Below are 7,779 nucleotides of genomic sequence, written 5' to 3'. Positions count from 1 at the left end.
GCGCTGGATCGAGCTCATCTGGACAAGCAGAAGTTAGGTTCGTCGGAATGATCTAACCGACTCGATCCACATCACTCTATCACATACTACATGCTACTTACCACAACAAAATTCCCAGGTGTAGTATGCATTACCTCATTGCTAGACCCGACCCGGCGCACGCACGACAGTCGTCATCATGCCCAGGTCATGGTTTATTCCCAATAGATATACTCCCTCCGTAAGCGGGGTGATGCGTGCCATGGTGCCCTATATAAAGTTGTGTCATCTATTTTGAAACGGAGGGAGTAAACAAATGTACAGATGCCCTGTAGCCTGTGCCCAGGGTAGACCGCATCCTGTCATATATCTTAGATTCTACTCCTTACATAGTTTGCAAGGCCTGCTGAGTGCCGCTGTGAACATTCTCATCGATGATGGTGTGTCCTTTGAGCTAAAAAGAACGTCCGCTTCAACTGCCTTGTAGATCTGTCAATCAATAGGATGGCAAGATAATTTTTTTGCTGGTTACAGAATGCGTGTTGTGCTGTGCTGTTGTGCTTTCATTTGCCAGCTTGCACCACAAAGTTGATGGCTATCCACGTCGGCGGGGCAAACGGGAAGCGGGGTGATGCGTGCACGAACACCATCGTCAATGCACAATAATGCAAGCACATCTACTGCATGCCGACGATACTCCTAAGAACACACGGATTTGCTATTTTCGGGTGCCTAAAATTCTTTCTCGTTCCAGTCACTTTTTCTTCTTCTTCCTAACCTCTTGGCCGGACCTTGCCGGAGAAAAACTAGCCCCACCATCTATCTTAGGATGAAGTAATGGATCGCCAGAGGTTTTTAGGAATGGCCAGGGCGGTGGCTAGCAACAACAGTGGGGGGAGGTTGAAGGGAGGGCAGGGCGGTGAGGCGGTGTGTGGTAGCGCCCACCGGCCGGGGTAGTGGAGGAAAATGATAGGTTATCACAAGGATGAAAACGAAAGTATTTTACACAGACTACGATGATGACTAGAAGTCTTCTTCAAGATGGGAAAGGATGATGGGGGGTCATCACAAGGGGTTAGATTAAAGTTGTCTACTCCATCATGGAGGAGGGCACAATATTAGCATTCAACTTCTTCACCTACACCCAACAATCCGAATCTCTTTCGCCTCTCTCTTTATCATCTTTAATGCTATTGTGGTTCTTATTTTAATTTGGTTCTTCTGTAATACTTGAACATATGCTATTGTGATTTGAATTATGCAATGGTGGTTGAACCTATGTAAATTGGGTATGTATGATGGATGTGAAAATATGTGATTGCCTACTTTCACATTCAAATTCTTGTGAATTTTCAACTGTAGGGATTAAACTATGGGAAAAACGAGTTATGCAGGTTATTACAGTGCACATGGTTTCACAAAGCAAAACTTGTGCGATGAGCCTCAATTACGCACACGTTTTGTTGATGCAAAACGAGTGCAAAGAACTCCAACAACACACACGTTTTGACATCGGCAAATATGTCCGATCAACCACTACCACACACACGTTTCGTCTTCCAAAGATGTGCATGATGATAGACACATTGAAAATGATACACCATTAAAGAGCGTGTGTGATATGCACCCTTATTGCACATACTTAACTAATATATAATGCGTGAAATATGAATAGCACATCACACATTTACAATTACTCCCTCTGTTCATTTTTATAAGACTGTTTAGACATTTAAGACAACACCTAAAACAGTTCAATTTCAACTGTCTAAAATGTCTTATAAAAATGAACGAAGGGAGTATAAAAAGTGTGTGATGTATGTTGCATAGCAAATGGCGTGGAAGAGTAGAGTGTGTATAGTAGGCCTCTTATCAAACATCTAGTCTCTTTATGAATCGTCTTTGATGTTCGGCGCATCATAAATGTTGCGCCACAGTATAGCGCGTGCGACAGGTCTATCATCCCATATGATCTCTACGGACAAAATGTGTGGGACTTTGTATGTATCGCAAACGCCTACCTCAAAAATGAGGTCTGCGATATGTTCAGGCGTTGCATATGATAGCTTTTGCCAAAATGTCTGCATCCTCAAATCCTATCACACATGGTTATCCCAGAGCGAGTGTGCGATGCACCCCTATCGCATAACATTGCAAGGCAACGGTTCACACACCCATGTGGAAAAGGAGATTTTAACCGTGTGTGATAGACTTAACCGCACTAGTGGCCGGCTTTTAACAATTCAGCCGGTTCTTTCTTTACAATCTTATTTCCCCTAATACTGCCACATGTGCGATTATTGCAGTAGTCGATTGCAACGAACTACCGCAAGAAACCTTTTTATCGTATAGTCCATACGAAATCCAACTCACCGAGTGAGTCATTGGAGTCGACTTTTTTGCTTTGCAACCGACTCTAATACTTGATCCGTTCTTTCATGACAATCCATTTCCTACCGCATGTGCAGTTACTGGTTTCGGCTAAAATAACTTTGGTGAAAATCGACTCTAGGAAGCCACATCATGAGAAAGATTCTTGCGTTGATGTTTACCTCTCACACCGTTGCACTACTGCATGGCGACGATACTCCTGAGTACACACATGCAAAATTTCCTGAGTACTCCCTAAGCTGCATTTCCTCCTATAAGTAGCCCGGCCCCTTCGCTGTTTGCATAGCCGCTGCAATCACTCACTCGATCACTAGTAGCTAGCAAGGCAAGCACGACGATACGCGGCTGCACCTGCCCATGGCCTTCTTCTCGAAGCTCATTCTCCTGATGGTGTCGATTACGTGCCATGGTCTCGTTGGCAGTGTAGGGGGCGACCAGACCTACAAGATCCTCTCATCGAGCGAGCTCAAGCATTGGTAGAAAAAGGGCCTGTTGTCCCGGTTCGTAAGAGCCTTTTGTCTCGGTTCCTGAACCGAGACTAAAGGGTCGGTACTAATGCCATGTCCCTTTAGTCCTGGTTCAATCCAGAACCGGGACAGATGGGCCTCCACGTGGCATGTGCGCGGAGCCCAGGCAGGAGACCCTTTGGTCCCGGTTGGTGGCACCAACCGGGACTAATAGGCATCCACACGTCAGCATTTCTGTGGCTGGGGTTTTTGTTTTTTTTTGAAAGGGGGGGGGGGGTTGGGGTTTTGAGGGGTTAATTTAGGTGTTTCATATATTGTGTTAGCTAGCTATAATTAATAGAGAGAAGTGTCCTCTCTTATGTCCGTACTTGGTCGACGCTACGTACTATACATACGTATAGAGAGGACTAGACACGCTAGCTAGCTAGTAAGCAAATGAAGGAAACAGAAGATCGTCATGAACATATATGCATACAGAGAGAAGTGATATCGACCACCTCTCCTTCTTCGAGAGATTGGTCGAACAACAAGTTCTCGTATATCTATCCGACACTACCGGCTACATATATACAATAATTATCTCTTACAAATATAATCATACGGACTCATGGTCCATATAGTATTCTCCGTCTTCAGCGATCACATGGTCAAGAAAGAATGCCGCCAATTCCTCTTGAATTGCTCGCATGCGAGCTGGTGCTAGGAGTTCATCCCGCTTCTGAAACATCTAATTTGAAGAAGGGGGTCAATACATATATATATGAATGAATGAAACTCAACGCAAATGATGGTAATAAAATAAAATTGTGAATGTTGTTATTTACGTACTTCATATTGTTCGTTAGTGTAGCCCCACTCACAGGTCGTGTGGCGGATGGACTCGCAAACGTAGTATCCACAGAAATCATTCCCTTGTTCCTGCCACAACCAATTTACAAGAAATAGAGGTCAATCAAACTGATAAGAAAGAATGCCAAATGGTATTGATGAAACTAGCGCTTGAATCAATAGGAGATGCACGGAACATGCTACTATAGTACTTACTTTCGGGTGTCTAAATTGCAGCTTCTTCGGGAGTCCTGGAGCTTTTTTGGAGAATTTTTTCCAAACCCTGCCAGACAAAGAAAACAATTACTTGATATATCAGGAAATGAACAAAGTTGCTAATATGGTGGATAATGATTGATTTAACTTACCTCTCGAGCATTTGAGTCATGTCCGCATAGTCCTGGGGATCTTTTCTTTTTGAGTCTAAGACGGTTACTAGTCCCTGCTCAAACTTAATCTCTAGGAGAATATAGTGATAACTGCACACGCATGCATAACTCATCAATTACATTACTATAACCTTGACTAATATATAAGGGAAACCGAATACGCACAAAACAGTAACACTCACTTGAAGTTGTAAGGAAAGAGTATTATATCTTTGTTTTCATTTATTACCAACGATCGTAGCAAGTTGGCCTCGGTATCTGCGGCATGAAATTTAACCTAAGTTGCATCTATGAGATATGTGTTAATGAACCCAATATCACCGACTTGTCTTTTCTTCAATCCGGCGATCTTCAATCTGCATAATATAGTGAGGATGATTATAAATACATGCAATGAAAGAGCAGAGCTATATAGAGAGACTTAATGACAGAAGTAGTACTACTTACAGATAGTAGCAGGTGACCGTTGTTTTATCGAGGGCCAATTGATTGAAAAACTGAAAGAACTCCTCAAATGGAACATGCAACAGTTCAATTCCAACGAGGTAATGCTCCTTTTTAACTTTCACATACAAAGTACTCCTCCCCCCAGAGTCTCTGCAGATTTTCAAGTACCAATCATGCAATCTTCGCATCATCGTTGATAGAGATCTTTCATCTTTGACGAGAGGCTTCCGTAATCGTATCTTTGTATCTGCACCTCCATGAAATCATAATGTACATCGTCGGGCAGGTAATCGCCAAGATTGCTATAACCGGGCACCATCCTCGGATCATTAGCGACGTTGTCGCTAGGCACCTTGAGCGGGGGGCACGATTGCTTCGCTTATTCGCCGAGCTGGGCAATTTGTTTCCCAGCTCGTCGTTCTTTCAGCCTATGATCACTGACAGTACTTCCCGACCGCTCCGCTTCGGCAAATTCCTTTCCAATAATGCGCTCATAGTTTCCTTTCGGCGGAGACTTGGGTGGTTTTGTCAGGGCAGCCAGAGTGCGCTTCGCTTTCACCGGATCTACCTTCTCCTCCGGAGGTGGATGTTTCTTTGCTTTCACCCCTTCAAAGTAGTTCCTCACTTCTTCTCGTGCGATCTCGGCATTCTCCTCTGGGGTCCTCTCGTATGGTAACTTCTCTGGAGTCTTCAGAGAAGGACCGAATCTGTATTTCCTCCCGCCTCTGGCTGTACTGCTAGACGCCGGCAGAGCAGACAGAGTGGTTGTCTTCTTTACTTGCTTACGAGGCAGAGGAGAAGGACTACGACACGCCGGAGCAGCCGGAGCGGCGGCAGGTCTCTTCCGTCCTTACTGACGAGGCGGAGAAGGAGGAGGCTGGCTGCTCGGGCGCGTCGGCGCAGGCGGAGAAGGAGGCGGAGTGCCGCCACGCACCGGAGAAGGAGCCGGTCGAGTGCCCTGATCGTCACTCGCTGGAGGAGGAGGCGGAGTGCCCTGACTCGCCAGTGGAGGAGGCGGTGGAGGAGGCGGAGTGCCCTGACTTGCCGGAGAAGGAGGAGGAGGCGGAGGCGTCCAGTTCGGAAGGTTGATGAGCTCCTTCCGCCATAGGCATGGAGTCTTCAGAACAGACCCCAGCCTAGTCTCCCCTTCACCGGTAGGGTGGTCAAGCTGGAGGTCCTCAAATCCCTCTGTTATTTCATCCACCGTCACCCTAGCATATCCTTCTAGAATCGGCCGGCAGTGAAAAGTTGCGCCGGGTTCAGTAGGATAAACAGAGCCAACAGCCGCCTTGACCTTCAAATTCATCCATTGTGTCATAAGGTGGCAATTTTGAGAATCCGTGATAGCATCCACGGGATAGCTGGAAGGAGCCGTCAAGGCATGCTCCGGCTGAAGCAGCTCGGTGGAAGCCACGCTGCTTCTCTGCTGAGATGGCGGGGTAGCTTCGGGGGAAGCTTCGGGAGTACATTTGCTGCGATTTGCTTCTCATTCCTCTATCGCTTGTACCCTTGCTTGCAGCGCCTGCATTTGGGTCTACTGCAATTTTTTCCTCCTCTCCTGGGATTTGTAACCGCCTGCGTCCGGAAACCCAACCTTCCACGGAATGGAGCCTGGCGTGCCTCGTGTCCGTACAGGGTGCTCAGGATTCCCGAGGGCCATTGTGAGCTCGTCGTTCTCTCTGTCTGGAAAGAACATCCCTTGCTGCGCTGCTTCGATATACTGCTGAAGCTTCCTGACTGGTATGTCCATTTGATCGTTCGTCCAAATACACTTCCCTGTTACAGGGTCCAAGGTTCCGCCAGCCTCGAAGAACCAAGTCCGGCAACGGTCTGGCCAGTTAATTGTCTCTGGTTCGATCCCTTTATCAACCAGATCATTCTCAGTCTTGGCCCACTTAGGCCGAGCTACGAGGTAGCCACCTGACCCCGTGCGATGGTGATGCTTCTTCTTCTCATCATTTTGCTTGTTTGTCGCTGACATCTTCTTACTCTTTTCCGATGTCTTGTGGGTCACAAATGCAGGCCAGTGATCTCTGATCTTCTCATATCTGCCCTTGAATTCTGGTGTCTCTTCATTTTCAACAAACTTATTCAGCTCTTTCTTCCACCTCCTGAATAGTTCTTCCATCCTCTTAAGAGCAAAAGACTTGATTAATTGCTCTTTAACTGGCTTCTCTGGATCATCCTCTGGCGGTAGGGTGAAATTTGACTTCAGCTCAGTCCAAAGATCATTTTTCTGCATATCATTGACATAAGACACCTCAGGGTCTTCTGTAGCCGGCTTTAACCATTGCTGGATGCTGATCGGGATCTTGTCCCTAACCAAAACCCCGCACTGAGCAACAAATGCGCTCTTTGTCCGGAGGGGTTCAATCGGTTGGCCGTCGGGCGCGATTGCTATGATCTCAAACTTTTCATCCGAGCTCAACTTTTTCTTCGGGCCTCGTCTCTTTACCGAAGTTGTGCTCGATCCGGAGGGCTAGAAAAAAGAATAAAGACTTAATTAATATGTGTACATACCAAAACAATGAATGCATCAATTAGCTAGTCAGCAGAAGCTTAACTAATATATATACCTGGCCGGACTCGGTTCGGTCACCGGAGACGTCATCACGGTCTCCTTCTTGCATCGACATTGGGTCACCGGAGCCGTCCTCACGGTCTCCTTGCACCGGCATTAGGTCACCGGAGCCATCATAATCATAGCCAGCTGCTTCCAGACCATCGGTGTCGTTGAGAAACAATGAGCAGACGGCATCACTTCCTCGTGCGATTATGTCCCCCAACAACTCTTCTTGTACTTCGTCTCGGGCGGTGTCCATAGTTTCTACAAATATTGACAACATGACAATTATTACTCAAACATGACAGATGGATATATTAGTGGCAAACGTAGAACTAATATTAATTAGTGGCCTCGACGCTGCTTCTCTAGGGTTTGGGGTGGCCTCGACGCTGCTTCTCTAGGGTTTGGGGTGGCCTCGACAACGCTTTAAGGATAAAAAAAGAAAAGGAAGAAGAAAAAAAAGAGGAGAAGAAAGAATAGAGGAGTTCTTACTCCTCTATTATTTAAAAGAGGAGAAGAAAGAATAGAGGGGTTCTTACTCCTCTATTCTTTCTTCTCCTCTTTTTTTTCTTCTTCCTCTTTTTTTTATCGGGAACGAGGGTCGTCGAGGGTCACCGAGCGGTAGAGGAAACCCTAAATAGCAAGTATCGTGGGTGTGAGATACATGTGGCCGTCGGTGTCGGACACTACATCCATGTCCCACAAGTGACGT

General features: G+C 46.3%; 1 pseudogene; it reads left to right on the top strand.

Moving 5' to 3' along the window:
* The first annotated feature begins 2,727 nt into the window (after positions 1-2,727).
* Positions 2,728-7,779, top strand: part of LOC123130876 (aspartyl protease family protein At5g10770-like) — an 8,631-nt pseudogene continuing 3,579 nt past the window's right edge.

The sequence above is a fragment of the Triticum aestivum genome, chromosome 6A (assembly GCF_018294505.1).
Source record: "Triticum aestivum cultivar Chinese Spring chromosome 6A, IWGSC CS RefSeq v2.1, whole genome shotgun sequence".
Lineage (NCBI taxonomy): Eukaryota > Viridiplantae > Streptophyta > Magnoliopsida > Poales > Poaceae > Triticum > Triticum aestivum.
The sequence above is the reverse complement of the archived record's forward strand: the minus strand, read 5'-3'. Positions and strand labels throughout refer to the sequence as shown.